The 18,700-nt window shown below is 46.9% G+C and overlaps 1 protein-coding gene across 1 annotated transcript in view; it reads right to left on the reverse strand.

Annotated features, from left to right (window-relative positions):
* Positions 1 to 18,700, reverse strand: part of MGAT5 (alpha-1,6-mannosylglycoprotein 6-beta-N-acetylglucosaminyltransferase) — a 325,022-nt gene that overhangs the window by 265,144 nt on the left and 41,178 nt on the right. The window contains exon 3 of the mRNA XM_040645552.1: positions 15,919 to 15,969. The gene's annotated coding sequence lies outside the window, so the exon portion shown is untranslated. The remainder of the gene's footprint in view (positions 1 to 15,918; positions 15,970 to 18,700) is intronic.

The following is an 18,700-nucleotide window of genomic DNA, read 5'->3' on the forward strand; positions in this document are numbered from 1 at the left end:
CCCCATTTAATAACTAAAATGTTTTGAGTGATTCCTATCCCAGACATGATTCTAAGACCTTCTACGTGTATTAACTCACTCACTCCCCATAGGAAATTCATAGGGTAGATAGAGTTGCTCCTTTCATTTCATAGATGAGGGTGCTGAGGCACAGAGGTTAAGGAACTTGCCCAAAGTCACAGCGTCCTCTGCTTCTAGAAGGTGCCCCTAGTGGGAACAGTCATGAAAGCTGGCCTAGGGCAACAGTCATGAAAGCTGGCCCCCCACCCCTCTGAGGTCAATGCTCTTCTCTATCCCCATTTACTCCCATTCTCCATCCTTAGAATGGGCACATGCCGATTTCCTCGGGGCAAAATGTGTGCATTCTGGTGACAGAATTATCCAGCTTCAACTGTAGCTCAGGATAAGTAACCGAGAACACAGGTTGCACTGGAGAAATGAACTATTTCCCTGAAAGTCTTTCCCAACGAAAACACAAACAGCTAGAGGGTACTAGATGTAAATGAAACTGACAAATTTCACTGTAGTAGATGAATCGATTCAAACTGAACGGATTCAAAGCTGTTCCTCTGCATGACTTCCCCCACCATGGGCAGAACCTCTTCATGATCAACACAGACCCCTTTTCTCTTCTTTTTTTCCTAGGACTTAAATTCTTAAGCGTACTTCTTCATTTTTATTAAGTTGGTATGACAGTCTGATGTTCTCGGCATCTTGAGCATTGCAATTTGAACCTCAGGCAGTCATGGTGGTCATTTCCCAGTAGAAATTATCTAGTAAGGACAACAGCTGGTCGTCCCTCCACCTGATGCACTCCTTCAGTAACTATTTCGAGCCTCTACCACATGCTGGGCAGCACTTAGGCACCAGGACTCCACAATAACGATTTCAAAGGGTACCTGCCTGCCAACATGGCGCTTACATGCCAGCAGGAGAGAAAGTAGCAATGAGTGAGTGCGGGCACGGATGTGCACATGCATACACGCGTCTAATTCCAGGCAATGATCAAGGACATTTAAAAAAACAAACAAAACAAAAAAACAGAGTGAGTGCAGATGTAGGGGAAGTACAAAATGACGTGTATGGCTAGAGTAAATTCAATCCTGGGGAAGGTAGAAGGGGTTGAAGACAGAGGGGCCGGATCTTTCTAACCTGAGGAACCCAACCCCTTGTCACCCTCTCTCTCCCCTCCTGAGTCTATGCCACCAACACGTGTCATCCCTACCTGATTGCTATGCTTGCACCCTTGCCTGCCCTTTACGGTCAGGTCCGCACACAAGCCAAATGTCCTGTATAAATACAAATCAGCTCAGGTCAGCCCCCCATCCCCCAAGCTCAAAACTCTGAACACATACGTCACAGTCAGAATGAAACTCACACTCTGTACCCTGGCCAGCGAGGCTTTGCGTGTTCCAGCACTGCTCGCCTCTCGACTTAACACCTTGTTCCCTTCACTCTACGCACACACCTTCATGATGGGTCCAGTCTGTCCCTACCTCAAGCACCTCTGTGTGCCATGGCCTCCTCCTGGAGCTCTTTTCGTCTTGGACGCTGCCTCGACTCTGTCGTCATGCAGCTATCTGCACAAACATCCCTCCCTGAAGCAGCCTCCTGGGCTGCCACATCTAACCTAGCACCCAACGCGTGCTCTCTACCGCTTGTCCTATGCGATCCTTCCTCTCCCATATCTCCATCTGACCTATGATTCACCGATTTCTCTACTTCTCTCTTTGCTCACCTCTATATCCTAGTGCCTAGAATGGAGCCGGGTACAAAGGAGGAGCACAATAAATACATGTCAAATGAAGAAATGAATGGCTTTGATGAAAGCATCAAACTCATCATCTACGATCTTAGGCATCCAAGCTATCTGCGCCACCTGTCCAGACACAACCCACTCTCGGATCAGTTCTTGTTGGCTACAAGCTCAGAAGGCAACATCTTCCCCTCCACAAAGCCAGCTGTACCAATTTACCCCGTGATTCTGATAAGAGGACAAGGACACCCTACAGAACAATTTGACGACCCAACATTTACACAAGAAGGCCCCAAAGAGCTTCTTGGTTGAGAAATTCACCCATACTCTGAAATAATGAGTTGCCATTTCAAAGCCTTTCAATGAGTCAATGGGCAGAATTTCCAAGGAGGTAGAAAATGTCCCCAGTACCCACCTTCCATGCACAGACTCAGCCCCCACTCACTGAGCTCCTCTGATGTGGTGACTGTGGGCTCAGCCCCGGGAACACGATGAGCCCCAACAGGCCTTAGAGGTCAAGGGGCTTGCTGAAGTCTAGTAGAGGAGACAGACAAGACTGGCCATCTTTCAGCCCACTACTTACAAACCTCAATGCTTTGTACTTTAAAACCACTGCAGGGGTGGGGGGGGATGTCTCCGTCCCTACACCTTAGTGTGAGGAATCAGTAAGTGAAAGGTGTTCTGGTCTGGCAGGGGTGTACTCGGCCCCCTTAGTGGAACCCAGATCTGAGTGGAAATTGGGGAGCTCATCACAGATTGGGGATGTGGGAGAGGGAGGGAGAGCAGAACCTCACTGCTGCTTGAAATCTCACCCCTAAAGCTGCCTTCAATACTTTCACAGTGGTCAAAGCCAACTTTTCCCTGGACAGTGGTAGTAATGCAGAGGACAGGCTCAGGGGACTAACGGAGCCTTTCAACTTCAGGCCTGAGGAAGGGGATGTCCTTTTGACATTTGGTTGTTATCCAGGGGCCCTAAAGCTGGTGAGGGCAGCAGAGCCCCTACCATTTTGAGCTCCCGGAACACCAGAGAAAATCCTGCAACAGGGAACCCCTTCCTCTGAATCAGGAACAATCCAACTGACAGGACAGGGCACATGTGGGCAGAAGCCTCTGCATCTCAGAAGAATGCAGGAAATATTAAAAAGTCCCATCTCTCTGTCTTCCTGCAGAATTAGTCTTTTCCTTAGTTATTCACTTCGATATCTACTGGCACTTGCTGGCAAGTAAGTGATCACTACAGATCCAAGCAGGTTAGGGAAGGTGAGACTCAAATACAGGAAAACTCTACCCCATCACTTAATGGCCTTTTCTGGGAATGAAAAGCACCTCTGTAATGATCTAGGGGCCAAACACCAGAACTACTATAGAAATGAAATAAGACACACCCCACACAGCTTTTACTGGGCTGCACAGAAATTATGTTAAAAATGACAAGTATTTTTTCTAAAGGATGATAATTAATATTGTCTTTACATCACCTGCTTTTTTGTTTTCTTTTTCCTCCCCCGCCCTCCCCCATTTTTTTAGTTTTTCTTTTCTACTGGTATTTTCCTGCATTGGCAATTTGGCAATCAGCAAGTCAATCAACATCCTCACTGTCAGGCATTTTCTCTAGGAGATGAACACTTTCATCAACACTTTCCCATACACAGAGGCATTCCCATTTGGAAAACAAGGGAGTGGGGACGGGGTGGGGAGTATTAGAGCATCTTTCTCACCCCACAGCATTCTGGGATGCCCGTGCACCTGACCACAAAGCCACGGGATGAGGTTCTGCCCATACACTCACAACTTAATACAAGTGACTGTAATACAAGGAAAACTCTCCCTTGCCTCTACAATGCTCTCCCACAGGCCAATCTGGCCTTGCCTTCCACTCAAACACTTCCGAGTACCTCTGTCAGGCACAGAGCACATGACGAGGAATAGGTACTACTCCTGCTCTCGGTCATGGGGAGACGGACACATGGATGCATCATGAGAACATGAAAGTGCAATCCACACTGCGTTCCACAAGTGATCTGTTGAGCACCTGCTACATGCAGGGTACTGTTCTGGATGCTGGGCACACATCAGCATACAAACGTGTACAAAAGAATATGGGATATACACAGGGTATCGCAAGAACACAGAAGAAACGCCCCTCATCCTATCCAGAAGGATCAACGAAGGCTTCTTTGAAAAAAGAAGGCCCTGGAAGGAACCTTGGAAGATAAAATGAGGACGGCAGAGCAAGGCGTCCCCGACAGGGAGAAGAGCAGAGGCACCAGGGAGCGGTCACACTGGAGGGCACCATTGCCCTGCAGGCCTGGGACGCAAGGGGAGGCAGGGGCTGCCAAGTCCAGCCTTGGGCAGCAAGACAAGGTGCCCAGGACCTAGGGCACCGCTGTGTAGAGCCTTGAGCCCAGGAGAGACATGATCCAATTCCCATCTCAGACAGAACTTCCTGAACTGGCTTTTATTTACAAGTTCTGCCTCTCCTGCATCAGGGGCTTCCAAATGCGAACAACAACCAGACAGCTTTAGCAAGTAGATATGAAGAAGTTTCAAAGAAGAAGGCATATAGGATTCTTCCCTGTTTTAATTTGAAAAGATGGCTAGAAACCACTAAGTAGGGAAGAAGAGAATGTTTTTTATAGACCAAAAAATTAAGTGAGCAAAAAGCAGCTTCCCAGAGACAAACATCCCTGACTTAGCAATTTTGCGAGAACTGTTCGTTTTCATCTCTGCTGGGACTAAGAGAAGCTGCGTGGCAAACACTTTGCACGTCTTGTGTGGCCTGCTGCCACATAACACCTCAGTAGGAGCCACACCAACCTCCCGAATTGGCCGCCACGGCTCGTGGTGAATGAGCCAGCCACTGACAGATCCAGAAACGAGTGAGAATGCATATTCTCACCGTGGATGATGGTTGCAGAGAAGGCTATTTTTTCTAAGTAATACTTCTATGTTAATTTTACAGCTCAACATCCCCAAGGGCCTTCAAACGCAGTACTCAATTTCTCCCACTACGTGAAGGGCAATTTCAGACCCTTGCGGCCCAAACTTCAACTATTAAACATCCCATCCATTCTGCCTCTATAGACAAGACATGCTTACCACTCAGCAAACGGTGGCGTGAGTACACCAATGCCATAAAATTGCACTGCCACATTATGGTTCCCGATATAAATCCGATTATAAGCTCCTATACGGTGTATCCAACTTATTGACCACACCGTAAGCCTATAAGCTACTCTAGCTTCAAATGAACTGGATTACTTCAATACACACATTCTAATTTAATGTCCATGCAGCTATCTGCCTTCCACATAAAATTCTAAAGCCCAGCAAGTGACATCGTAATTAAGTTCGCTGTTACTCACTACCGAAGTGAGCATATTAAACGTTACTACCCTGAAGGCCAAGGCTTCCATGAGTGAAGCCACGCATGAACTAGACTGGAAATTTTTGTTAATCTACCACTCAGAGTTACCAAGATGTTTAAGTGCCACATTTTGGAATATTTCAAATGTCTCCAGTCACCATCAAAATCGAGAGAGACGGGTTAAAATTAGTCTTCTCTTTATGTACCGTATAATGAATTCCATTTATGTAACATCCAAAAACAGCACAACTGGCATGTGCTGCTAGAAGTCAGGCCAGTGGTGACGCTGGGGATGGGGCGAATGGAAATCCCAACTAAAAGGTACGCCAGGGGAGTTTCAGTTACGGTTCACGTTTCGTTTCCTGATCTGGGTACCCTGACAAAGGCATATCTGGCTGTGACAATTCATCAAGCCATACAGTAGCAATGTGTACGCTGTTCTTTATGTATAAATCAACCACGTTTTAACACATCAGGGCGGAGGGCAAGATTTGTCTACTTTTGTGAAGACCCTAAGAGGTCAGACTTTCAAACCTGTGTGGCATTTTGAGGAGAACTGATTTTGCACGGACAGAAACTAGATCGACAGAAACAACTACATGCTTTCCTGAGCCCACTTCCATTCCCTTTCATTCATTTTTCTTAAAGATCTCAGCCATCCTAACAGTGGCATACCTAGCATAGGGGACACTCAGGGCAGACCACTACTTAACAGTCCCTCTTCCATACAAGGAAATTATTTCCAGTGACGTGCATGCAATAATCAATCGTCATCATATTGAGTCATTCTTTAGTTTTTAAACAACCTTTTTTTTTTTTTTAAGAGAGAACACGAGCACATGCAGCAGAGGGAAGGAGCAAACGGAGAGCGAGCGAGAGAGAATCTTAAGCAGACTTTCACAACCCCGAGACCACGACCTGAGCCAAAAGAGTCGGATGTTTAACCGACGGAGCCACCCAGGTGCCCCTACAACCTTTTCTTAAAGGTCAGTTTTTAAAGTGACTTCTAAAATTCAGTGAAATAGTTCTTCTACAAAGTAAAATGTACACTTACAAAACAACATTACACTTAGGAGCGCTCAGTCTTTCACGGTTTTAAATTTTAATCACACGTAAAAGCTCCAAATGGTCACACCCAAGTGACAGCACCGAAGCGCCTCAGTTCCATTTTACCGTCCCTGACTGTGCTATCACTTAGTGTCAGGCTCCGTGGAAACAGGGCTATGTCGTCCTGTAAGGGCTGGAGGCATGACGTGCGCTTAGAGCACACATCAACAACCCTGAACTGTTAGGAACGGACTCTCCAAGCCACCTGTGTAGCGCGGTCCATGTGCGCCAGGGTCAACGGCAGATGGGAAATTCTCTCAATTTCCATGTAGAATACAATGTTTATTAAATGGTAGGTACAAGTGTGTATTAACCTTAAGTGTGCATATATAAATATAAATATCTATTCACATAGTTATATAGCATTATTCATAGCAGCAATTATTTAGAACTTAGACCCAGCAGTTTTTCCCAGGAAGTATTGTATCACGGGCTTTGTTTAGAACTGCCCACACATTGTGACAACAAAAAAAGCAGACCAGACTGGCTGAAGTCAATTTCCTTGCTTTGGGTCCCTACAGCTGATACACCCGCCCCGGCCGCACCTGGAGAGGACCACGCCCATTGCCCCACCTGTGAGCCGCAGCTGCGGCTCAGCAGGTGCACGGAAGCCAAGCGAACAAAAGCCTTCTGAAGACACAAAATGAGCACAGACGTTCAAACACAAAAGCATTTGTATTTCCCACGTTAAGACAGCCCTTGCCGTTTACAATGAGGGTAGGGAAGGGTTTTCGCATCTCAGCACTATTGACTATTTGAGCCAAATATATGCTGTGGGGCTGTCCTGTGCAATGTATGGCATTTATCAGCACCTTGGGGCTCTATCCACCCCAGGGCCAGTAACACTCCCAGCTTCCCAATGTCCCTGGCTCAACACCAGCTGAGAATCACTGGGGTGGAGGTTAGAACACCTTTGGGAAAGTACACAGGAATCCGGCACAGTGCTTGTCCCACGGAGGGGGCACTGGGTTTTTACATCCTTTTAACTTTTTTTTTTTAATTTTATTTATTCACTTGACCGGGGCAGAGAGACAGGCAGACTCCCCACTGAGCAGGCAGCCCCACACAGGACTGGATCCCAGGACCCCGAGATCATGATCTGAGCCAAAGGCAGAAGCTGAACGGACTTAGCCACCCGGGCGTCCCTGTCCTTTTAACACGTAACAAGTACATCTATCTCTTATTCAAACACAAATTTAAATACTTCAGGAAAACTAAAGAGACAAGGCATGAACAATGTTTAGGCAAGAGTATACCACTGAGGAAATGCCAGCAGCCCTCTCAAATTATTTTTCCTTTATTTTTTATTTATTTTCAAATATTTCCCTAATGAACAGGAAAAAAAAATTACCAGCTTTCCAGAAAGGTCATTCTTGCCAGGAAAGACTTTCTATATACACGGAAATAAACGGTCCTCTTAAAGAAGTATTTCTGGCCCCTCCTTGGAGTCACTTATTTTACACACGATTCTAACTTTCTGTGGTTTTCTCCAGAACAAAGCAGAATCAAAGCAGCAAAGTGGAGTATCAGTGTCAAGGCGAGCATCCAATCCCCAGGGCCTCGCTGAGAGCCCTGCTCGGTACTGCAAAAAGAACGAGGGGTCTAAAGCCAGGAAACTTGGGTTGGAGTCTCTGTTCCACCACGCTCTCTCACCCTGGGGCCCTGACCAAATCACAGCCTCCCCACACACTAGTTTTTATTTATGAAATGGAGGGGTGATGTGCACTTCACAGTGCTTCCGAGAACGTGCTCATAGGAGATATATGCAAGTTTTTATGCAGGCATCAAACATTATTACACGTATTGCAGGGTTATACATATCATGATCCCCAACCAGAGATAACCCGTGGCTTTACCGACAGGAGTTTAATCATTGAAAATAGCCCTGGGGCTGGTGTCCAAAGCATCAACAGCAGATTCAAAAGGATGAGAGTATCCAAATGTAGAGGCCAGTGGAGCACAGAGGTGAAGAGCGATGGGCAGGGCTGCCTGGGTTCCGATCCTACCAGGTGACACTGGGCAACTTCCTTCACTGCTACATGCCTCAGTCTGTCTACAAACTGGGGATGACAGTAGTACAGGCAGCAGTCATTATTTGCCATAGTTATGTTCTCTAAAGCCACAGAGAGCACTGAATTCGGGAATGCGGAACCAGGGTTCCCAGGGGAAACACAGGGTCAGGTTCCTGTGAGCCTCTGGTCACAACAGTTCTGTCAACTGATCAATTCCTGATCGTGTTTTAGGTGTTTCTGTTCTAAGACACCTTCTTTAATATAGACTGTTGACTCATTAACCTTGAACTCACAGCCAGCAGTGGCCTAACTCATGCTTGAAGACACCTGCCTAACACATATTCTCGGTCAGGTACATCATTGCCCTCCCGCACTCTGGAACGCCAAACAGCACTTTAACACTATGCCTAGGGGCCATTTTAAACCATAAAATCACCCAAGGAAAGTTCAAAAAGGCCCGAAAAAGGGGGCGCTATTTAGACCACAAAGCGAACACTCATCTAGGGCATGAGAAGCAAGGCGGCAGGGTGCTGCCTGTTCCGTCTCGGCTGGGGATGTGCACATTAGGCCACCCAAACCTCCTTGCCCTCTGTGCAGGTCTGTGAGTGGCCACGAAAGCTCTGCAACTATTGGTTTTGTCATTACAAATACATTTTAACAAGTAGCCAAATATTCAAATACAGAATCCTCCCATAATGAGGACCAACTGTACCTGCCTCGCAGAGCTGTTTGGATAGTTCAACGAATTAAGACAGATAAAGCACTTAGAACTCTGCCGTCCTGGCACACGGTCAGCATTCAATAGATGCTAGCTGTTACTGCACGAATAGGTCCAGAAACTATCACGTGGTGCAAAAAGCATTTAACAAAATGATGAAAAGGAACACAGGTGGTAATAGAGAAACACAGAGGAGAGAATATGTATGGCATGGAGGAAAGAAACCAAAACGCATAACATTTCTTTCCTAACACGATTTCTCGTTTGATTCATTTTCCTTCTATTTATTCTCCTTCCTTTCCACCGAGAGGTTACACTGCCAACCATCTACCTTTCTGCTCCCAAATGCATTCTCTGCATGCCCTGCCCTTTTTGCGACGTGTCATAGGGAACCACATCTCCCAAACCCCTTGCCATCTGGTTTCCATGTAGGGTCGGCCTCGGGGAGGTGCCAGCAGGAGCTGGGAGGGAGGGCACAGGGGGGAAGCCAGAGCGTCTGCCCAGCAGCATCTCCTCCACAGGTGCTGCTCCTCCCAGAGGGCCCCCCAGCACCCTTGTGATACCACCACCAACTCCCATCCTGCTGCAGCCCAGAGGGGGTGGACATCTTCCTGTGGCTGCAGACCTCTAGGTGGACACACCTTCTTCTTGGTGGCTCTCCTCCACCCCCTACATGCTCACTTTCCCATAGTCGGTTCTCTGCAAAAGGCCTGGTCCAGCTCCCCCGGTCACTCCAGCACACACGGGCTCCAGAAGGATGCTGTGCCCTGTGACTCTGCCAAGACCCTTCCCGACGCACATTCACCCAACCCTCCCACCATCTTACCTCTCTGATTCTGACTCCCTGGCTTCCCTGGATTGAAAGCAAATAAAGGTGTTTAGGGGGTTTTGTGTGTTTTTTAATTCACTGTTGCAGGAAAAAAAAAGTGCACTTATAAAAATACTAGAACTACTTCTGCTTTTTATCAAATTACATTACCTCGGCCACCTTTCAACATGGGCTACTGGCTGGCCCTGCACCCATGGTTTCCTTCTGCTTAAGTGCTATTTACTTTTTAAAGACTAAGCATTACTCTCAACTCATAAATACCTGGATTAAAAAAAAAATCCAAATGCAGCCTATGGCACAGAGCCAATATTCCTTTGTAGTCAGCACTAGCTATTCCCAGCTGCTGACAGCAGCCTGTGTAATCACTATCCATGAATTGAGGGAACTTCCATTCTCTTTTCTATTGTTCTCACTCCAGTGCATAAAAAATGTAACGCCTGGCCATCATCACAAGCAGGCATAAAAGAGGAATGAAAGAGTTCATGTGGATAGAAGAATGCAATAGAGAAACGATTCTGGTAAGTGAATCAGAAAATCAGGAGTCAGGGAGGCTATGGACAACGCTCACGCCTCACCGAGCCCACAGTCTCCTGCCTCTGGGACACACAGCTAGACCACATTTTCTGGAGACGTGTGACCAGGTGACTGAGTTTGAGACCGTGGAATCTGAATGGCAAGGGATTATCCACAGCCAGCCTGGCTGAAACCAGCTCCCAGGCCAGCTCCTATACCTGGTCCCCCCATTTCACAGGCTACCACGGACACCACTGCAGGGTAAACCGTGGAGGGCCTGGCTTCAAAGTCAGGACGTGGTTGGCCTTGGTCAGTACAGGACTTCATAAAACGGATCATTACCCTACACTACCCCCACCAGCCTAAAAGTATCAACTAGAAAAAACTTAGACTGGGTGCCACCTGACTGCACACACAGACCCACACACACATGCAGAGAGCTCCACTTGTAACAGAAGGTCACAAACGCAGGACACACACCTTCCAAATAAGCTGGCTGGACATCGATTTAAGGTGGTCTAGGGGGTATATGAAATAATCCCCAGCATGTCCCTTCTAGAAAAAGATCTCTGAGAGGAAACCCATTTGGGTGGGACACTCAGGAATAAACACCTGTTCCTGGTCCCTCGTTTCCTATCAGGGAGAACAGTGCTGTGCAAACCAACTTTTACTTTATAGCGTAAAAAACAAGATGCAGAGAGGTCAGGGTGGGCCTCACAGCATAAAAGGCACAGGGCTGGGGTTACCTGGGTGGCTCAGTCGGTTGGGCATCTGACTCTTGATTTCAACTCAGGTCATGATCTCGGGGTGGTGGAATCGAGCCCCACGTTGGGCTCTGTGCTCAGCGGGGAATCTGCTGGAGATTCTCCCTCACCCTCTGCCCCTCCCCCCCTTTCTCTCTCAAATAAATAAATCTTTAAAAAAAAAAAAAAAAGGCACCAAGCAAAGACCCACATGTCCTAAATCAGTGCTCCTCCAAGTGGAGGGGGAGGGCAGTCGACAGAGTGGGGCCAGTCCCCAAAGCATTTCATCTATGGGGAGTAAGTATCCAACTTGAGGGTAAGCATTTTGGAAACTTTTACAGTAATGTGACAGGGTAATTTTCGGTCTTTGAAACCACTAATAAAATTGAAGGCTTGTGTTCTGGACTTCCTTGTTTGTGTTTTTATTTTACTTCCTAGTCATTTATTTGTATCGTGCCAATCCATGATGGCTTACAAGTTTTAGAAACTGTTCTATTTCTCCCATCACCCAGAATTCCCAAGGTCCCTGCACCACCTTCCCCAATCCTTCCTGCCTCACCTGGGTTCTCCTCCATCCTCCTGGCCCAGCAACTCCCTCACCCCCCCCCTTCAAGGTGGTATCTCATTAGCTGGCAAACTCCCCGTCAGCCTTTCTGAGGCGGGAGCTGCCTGCCCGGATTCCTGTAAGCCATCGTGAGGCTCAGATCAACATGAAGAGTTAAGTGGTCAGTCATCCATCAGCACAGCCAAAATAACGCAGGACTCTGGTCCCAGAAAATGGCCGCGGTAAGAGAATAAATGACTAGAAACCTGTCAGTGGGTCTTACCCATGTTAATTAACCTGAGGGAGAGCCTCAGCCTGCCTGACAGATGCTGTCCATCCATCACTCTAAGCCGGAGAGAAAAAATAAAATGGCCTTCGCCTCCCTCCCCCAGGTAGGTTGACATACACAGAGAAACCACACACCGGCTCGGGGAGAAAGGATAGGTTCTTATCACAGTGAGTCCTCTGTGCGGCGCCAAGTCTGATGAAGTGAGCAGCCTTCATCACGGGAAGGGCACGGGATGTGGAGACAGCATGAGCTGTGGCAAGCAGGACCAACGGACCCAGCCATTACAGGGGACTCCTGCACTAGCTGCAGAGAGGGATTTAAATACATACGCATCTTGGGATGAGCCTGGTGGCTCAGTTGTTTAAGCGGCTGCCTTCAGCTCAGGTCATGATCTCACGGTCCTGGGACGGAGCCCCGCATCGGGGTCCCCACTCAGCGGGGTGTATGCTTCTCCCTCTGCCCCTCCTCCTGCTCATGTGCTCGATCTCTCTCAGTAACTAAAATCTTTAAAATAAATAAATAAGATAAATAAACACATACGCATCTCCTTAAAACTGAATGGAGAGAAAAACAGATCGATGGCAAGGACGGCCAAAACAGAATGACAGAATGAACAAAGGAATCCACAGGTAAGGGGAGATCCAGGGAGCACCAGCCATCCTCAGGGTGTGGGTACGCTGGGGCTCTGTGTAGGTCTAGGTTCCAGGCAGACCCCAAGTTTAAAAATTTCCAGGGACAGAAGTACAGTAACTTCAACGTAAAACAATATAAGCACCTTTCACAGTTTATAAGACACGTGTCATCAGCAGCATCAGAAAGGGACTCCTGAGATATGTAGGAAGGGCGGGGGGAGGGTAAACTTAGGGAGTGTTTTAGTAAAGTCTCTGCACTTTTCTGGATACCTGAAATATTTCACCATTTTTTTTCAGGTAAAATCAGAGAAAAGATATGCTGTTGTTTAGAAACCTCTTGCCATGAACCAGGAATTCTGATTTGGTCCAAAGCCAGGCGTGCCTTGTGAAGACAACGGCTCTGCTCCTCCACACGTGGCCTGGTGATGAGACACGTGGCTGCCCACTGCCCTGACCTCTGCCCCCGCAGCCCCACCACCCCCTTCCCTTGGGCCAGGAGGGAAGCGGGGTTGTGTCTGCCATGCCCATTCATCGGTACTGGGCAGTGGCTATCCCGCGTGTGGTCCTCCAGGCTCCGGGGCACCTGCCGGGTTCGGAGCAAGAGGAAGGAGAGGCCCATGTGCACCACAGGCAGAGGGCTGGGAAGGTGACACGCATTCTTCCCTTACCGTTTTCCCAAAGCCTGCGGCTCAAGAGCCCGTTCCAGCCCCACTCCAGGCGAGACAGCAAACTGCGCACGGGACTCAGCGCGCAGCACGCAGCCAAGGTCAGGCACTGACATTTCCTAAGACATGACGAACATCCTGGGAACCACAGAAGGAAATCTGAGCCCAGGCAGTGAAGGTGTTTCATTTTAATCACATCTCAAGCCTGCCATCGAAGCCCCTGCCTCTTCCAAGATGACTCATCCTTGACGCCAACAGGAAAACATCATTAACTTTAAATCCCATAATCTGGATTTGATGATTAACGTATTTCAATGTCTGTACTACCGGGATAAGAAAACAACAAAAAAATGAAACACAACGTTTTCTACCTAAAACCTTTCCTTCTCTACACTCATTCATTCAGCTCACCATGTGGCCATGGGCCAGGTTCTGTGCTAGCCAGCGGTGGTATGAAGACCAGGCCTAGCCCTCAAGGAATTTATAGCCTAAATAGCCCCACAGTAAGTAAAAGCCACTCTGATTCCACACTGCTCCTTCTCTGGCAATATGTGGTCACAAGATCTACTGGTGTGGCTCTGGTTTTATTTTTACCACCAACACTGCGTCTTTCTCTTCTGGTCATGTCTCAAGAAATCAAAATTAGAAACCGGTTCTTTAAAAAATTAGGGCATTTAAAAAAAAAAAAAAAACAGGTATGGGATCTACCAACTCCTTCGAAAACCTTTTCTGACATCGATTTTCCTCTCTCATCACAGGCTCTGTGGTAATCAGAGTTAAAGAGTCATTTGTTCTTAGGAGCCCATTATCCTGACCTGAACAGACTCCTATGGTTGCACAGAAGCCTAAGCACGAAGCCAGGACAACCTCCTCCCACCTCAGTCAGAAAGGAGATGCTGCGGGGAGAACGGTGACCTGCTTCCCCTCCTCCAGGAAGGCCCAACTATTTCCACTCTCCCGGGGGTTGCCCCAGTGTATGAAGGCCACGAGCTGCAGATTCTGAAGGCTATTTAAGGCATTATCAGAAACGCAAACTCATCTGTGGTATGGCTTTCAAGTTATAAATGTCAATGACAGCCAAGTCTGCTGTGTTGGGAACTCCTCCAACAACAGGTTGACAATAGCCCAATTCGACGACTCTGGAGGAGGCTGACAGACAGCTGCTCTTTCAGTAGTTATTCCCAAAGGAGCCAAGAGTCCCCTCCAAAGGCAGCTAGATACGGCATGCTCAAGAGGGAAGGTGACAACATATTTGGTGGCTGATAGACATAGCCCAGGAGTGCCACACGATGCCAACACGTCTGCCTGCTCTGTGAAGGCTGTCAACCCCACACAGTGCAGAGCTGAGAGCAGGAGGTGGGGACAGATACGGACATTAAAAAAATCACAGCACAAGGAAAGGCAGAAAGAAAGATACTCATCCTTCCCACAGCATAAGCCATGGCAGCTGGGTATCAGGGACCGCAGACCCAGCTCCAGGTCTCCACGATGTCAGCCTGCTACCCCCCGCTGCCGTGCCTGGCAAATCTCAGCGGGCAGTGCATGAACCTGCCCGTATCTGTCAACAGTGAGCTGACTGCCAAAACACTCCTGAAGACACACTGTTCGGCTGTGCAGTCCCTGAAATGAAGTCCCATTCCAATTAAGTGATGCGTATACATGTTGTGGGGGGGGTGGATTAAATACGTTTGTTCCATCTTAGACAAAATCCCACGGCCTCAGAAATTCAAAATCCCTTTGAGGTTCTGAAGGAGACACTTCTTGTTTCTCTGGCTTCTCCCAGCAGGACACACTCTCAAGGTGACAGCTAGAGAGAAGCCGCTGATAAAAGTCACATGGTCACATGATTTTCTAGCGCTAACATTAAGGCTTTTATTCACATCAGACATTTGTCTGCTTGTGAGTTGCTGGCATAAGTTTTTTTTTTTTTTTCCCCCTGGGGTATTTTTTCCTGTGATGTTGTTAGAGACAAAGTTTGTTCAAAGACCCACATACATAAAAGAAACAGGAATTAGGAATGTTTAATGTTTCATTCTGTTAGCCCCATAACCTTGACACCCAAATCCTAGTAGGCTGTGAAAGCCGGATACTCTGCTCCCAAGTTAACTCATTTACCAAGGTAACTCTCGCAAGGGTAGCCTGGGCAGTGATTTTACGTGCTACGGACTATTCCGATGGTTCAAATAAGGAAGGACTCGGCAAATTTCTTCCTCCATAAAACACGTTCGTAACTGAGGACTCAGGAAAGTGTACTTCCTATGTTCCTTGATACACACACAGTTCAGAGACTGTGCGGTCTTTAGCAAACACTCTCTTCAATTCATCGGTTTTACTTATATTCGCGTCATCCTGTGTCAGATTTGGGTTGGGCTGCTCGGAAGGAACCAGCCATTCTATGTAAGGGCATCACGCTAAATAAAGTTGTGTTTGATCATGATTGAATAAAGTGACAAATAGCCTTCTGCTCCAGTCACTTCACTAATTCTAGACAGATAAAATATCCTTGCCCAATTATCCCAAAAGATTAAACTCCACCAGGCCTTGACCAGAGAGCTGGAGATGTCCCCCGAGGATTAGGGTGGCACTGGGAGAGCCACCCCTCAGCCCGTGGGGACTCGGGGTCTGCATTTTGACACTTCCAAATGCTAACATCGAATTCAACGACTTGACCGTCTCCCTCCCAAGGGCAAACATCCTGGGTCTGTGCTAAGCCACATGGATATCTGCTTACTTCAGTACTTACACGGCCTAATGGATCTTCCTCCAATGTCCAACTTTAGAGCAGTAATCACCCCTGAAATCACAAGGACAAAGACATTTTTAAGTTTCTCCTCTTTAACAACTTGATCTATTGTAAACAGGCTGACAAAGATTTTCTACGGACTTTGCTTCTCCCATTTTGCAACCCAACAGCCTTTCAACGTAGTCTCCCCAAATGAACCTAAAAACAGCTAGCCGGGAGGCGCTGAGAGGCCCTGTCACTTTCAACACCCAAAGGCATTTAAAAAAAAAAAAGTATTATCTCATGTGTTAAGATCCAAATTCATCCATTATTAGTTTAGCAGTAATAAGGCTACGTTTGGCAAAGATGGAGCTTCTGCACAAAACTGCTCTTTGTTCCAAGTCTCAGGAGGCATTAAACCCAAGCTTTTACCAATTCCAATGCTTTCCGGACTAGACTGCATTAATATACACACCGTTCCAAGTATATGTATACACACAATTTTAAAAACAGATAGCTCTATCACAAAAAACTAAGGAGTTTGCAACAGGAGATAAACCCAATTGATTTACAAGCCTGTTCATTCAAATGTAACAGATTACTTGTGGCAACTTCACCTTGAAGAATAAAATTTTTAAAAAAAAGTGAAAAGCATTTTAGAAACAAGTCTATGTGCTTCTAATAAAGCTAGTATTTTCCCTCTATAATACTCCTTTATAAAAGAAAAAGGGGGAACATGTCCTTTAATAGATATATTTAGCATGTTTCTGATACTCCTGGAATTTATCAGCAGAGAATTGTAAAACTGGAAGAGAGTTCGGGAGGGAGGGAGAAAAGGAGAGGGGGGAAAGGAGGAGGGAGGAAAAAATAACAACCATGTTGCACAGACGCATCTCCAAGCTGACTGCCCACAGGTGGTCTACGGCTAACCAACTGCTCTGACCACTAAGGACCCAACAGCAGAGCATGCACCATTTTCTGCTAGAAAATGTCGGAGTTTCGTTATTTTTTTAAATCAAAACAAGCCAACTCCCTCTTTATACGGTCTACAGCATACAACTACCCTTCGAAGCATGAACATCTGTGTCCATGTCAACAATCTGAGCAGTACCAGAGAGCCGTGCCCTGGGGTAACTGGGGAGAGCGGGCTCCACCCGCAATCCTTCCAAACCCACCAACCCCATCCAACGGTCCTGCCTCACAGAGGTTTACTCAAGAAGGATGGAAGGTTAGAAAGAACGCAGTCAATGCCAGAGACCACACAGCCCCCCCTTTATACCAGCTTCTGTCTGGGCACAGCTCTGAGGTGAAGGAACGGTTTCTGGAAACACAATACTGTGACACAGAAAAAGCTGCTAACTCCAGCAAGTCCCATCATCAAGATATATTTTGAGAAAACAATCCTAAGTATTTTGGTCATTATCAAAACCCCTACATGCACGTGCATCGGTGTAGGCTAACAAAAGGAGTACCCAGGTGCCTCAGACCTAAATGACACAGGCTGACTTGCAGTGCTTTTACTCTGTTACTGTATGTTTTCATCAACATTTCAACTGGTGCATTACAGGGCAATCTTCTGAGTGAGTGCCGGGGATCGAGTGAGTGCTGGGATCAAGCAGTAAGACTAAGATTCAAAAAACGTTCATCATGTGCCCTCCTCCCTGCCCCCACACACAAAAAAGTTCAACTTTACCTCCCTCAGTGCTTTCAAATCTCAATTTTTTCTTCAGTGAGACTTCTATTAAATAAAAACTCAATCTTGATTTCCCCTGAAGCATCAGACAAGCTACTCCCTGTGTCAGAGGAGAACTACTGCATTACCCTTGGCTCTATCATTAACAAAATTCATGGTCACCATGAAATCAAAAGGCCGTCTGCATCTATCCTCAGCAAAGCTTTAATGTTCAACTCATCTTAAATATCACTTCCTGAGAAGTCAAATATATAATATCAATGAAAATTTATAACCACTTCTAGCCAGGTCTCCAGATCAAGAAAACACTGAAGGAAGTCCTTTCTCCTTCCTCATTTTCAAAACAGCACCGCTCCACAGCTTTCGCCAAGATTTCACCCAAAAGTTTGTTTTCTGGGGATTAATAGGCTCGCTCACACTCTTCTTGAGCTTATGCTTTTCTTTCCTCTATTACACCTAAGCTACGAAAGCATTTGTAAAGCATCATGGGAATTCAATTCAATCTACAAAGAATAAGACAGCGATCACAGGGGACAGTCAGTGAAAAAGGAGCTAGGAAAAACTGGAATCCCATTTTCAACCGATATTCGAGCTCTTTCTTTTGTTATTTTGGAGAAAAGACATTATAAATGGCCCACAAGCAAAATACCCTACTTGACCAGCTCTGCACTCCGCGCTGTCCTTCTAGGAGGAATCTGCAAGGGAGTTTCTTGCCTTGCACGTGCAAGGACCACCTCTGCAGAACCTCTTCTGGATCCAGTGACGGAGGACGATGGTGGCCAATTTCAGACCTAGGGCTCTCACACCTCCTCTCCCCTCATGCCCTTCTGCACCAGAAGCTGTCGGATTCATCCCTTTCTCAAATTTACACTCAAGTTTTTCCACCCTCTTATTCCCTATGGCCCATGTCTCTCCAAACAGAGAATCTCGGAATCCTGATGCCAAAACCACTATGGACATAGCTCAAAGCAGTCTTTCCCTCTCTCCTTTTCCAGAACCTAATGAAGCAAAGGTGGCTCGGGGACAGCACCAAATCTGTCCTGTAGACTTACTCATGTGAGAAAACAGTTGGAAGGGAGTGTAGGGCTCTGCTCAAAGTAACTTCATGCC

The sequence above is a fragment of the Ursus maritimus genome, unplaced genomic scaffold, assembly GCF_017311325.1.
Source record: "Ursus maritimus isolate PB19 unplaced genomic scaffold, ASM1731132v1 scaffold_1, whole genome shotgun sequence".
Lineage (NCBI taxonomy): Eukaryota > Metazoa > Chordata > Mammalia > Carnivora > Ursidae > Ursus > Ursus maritimus.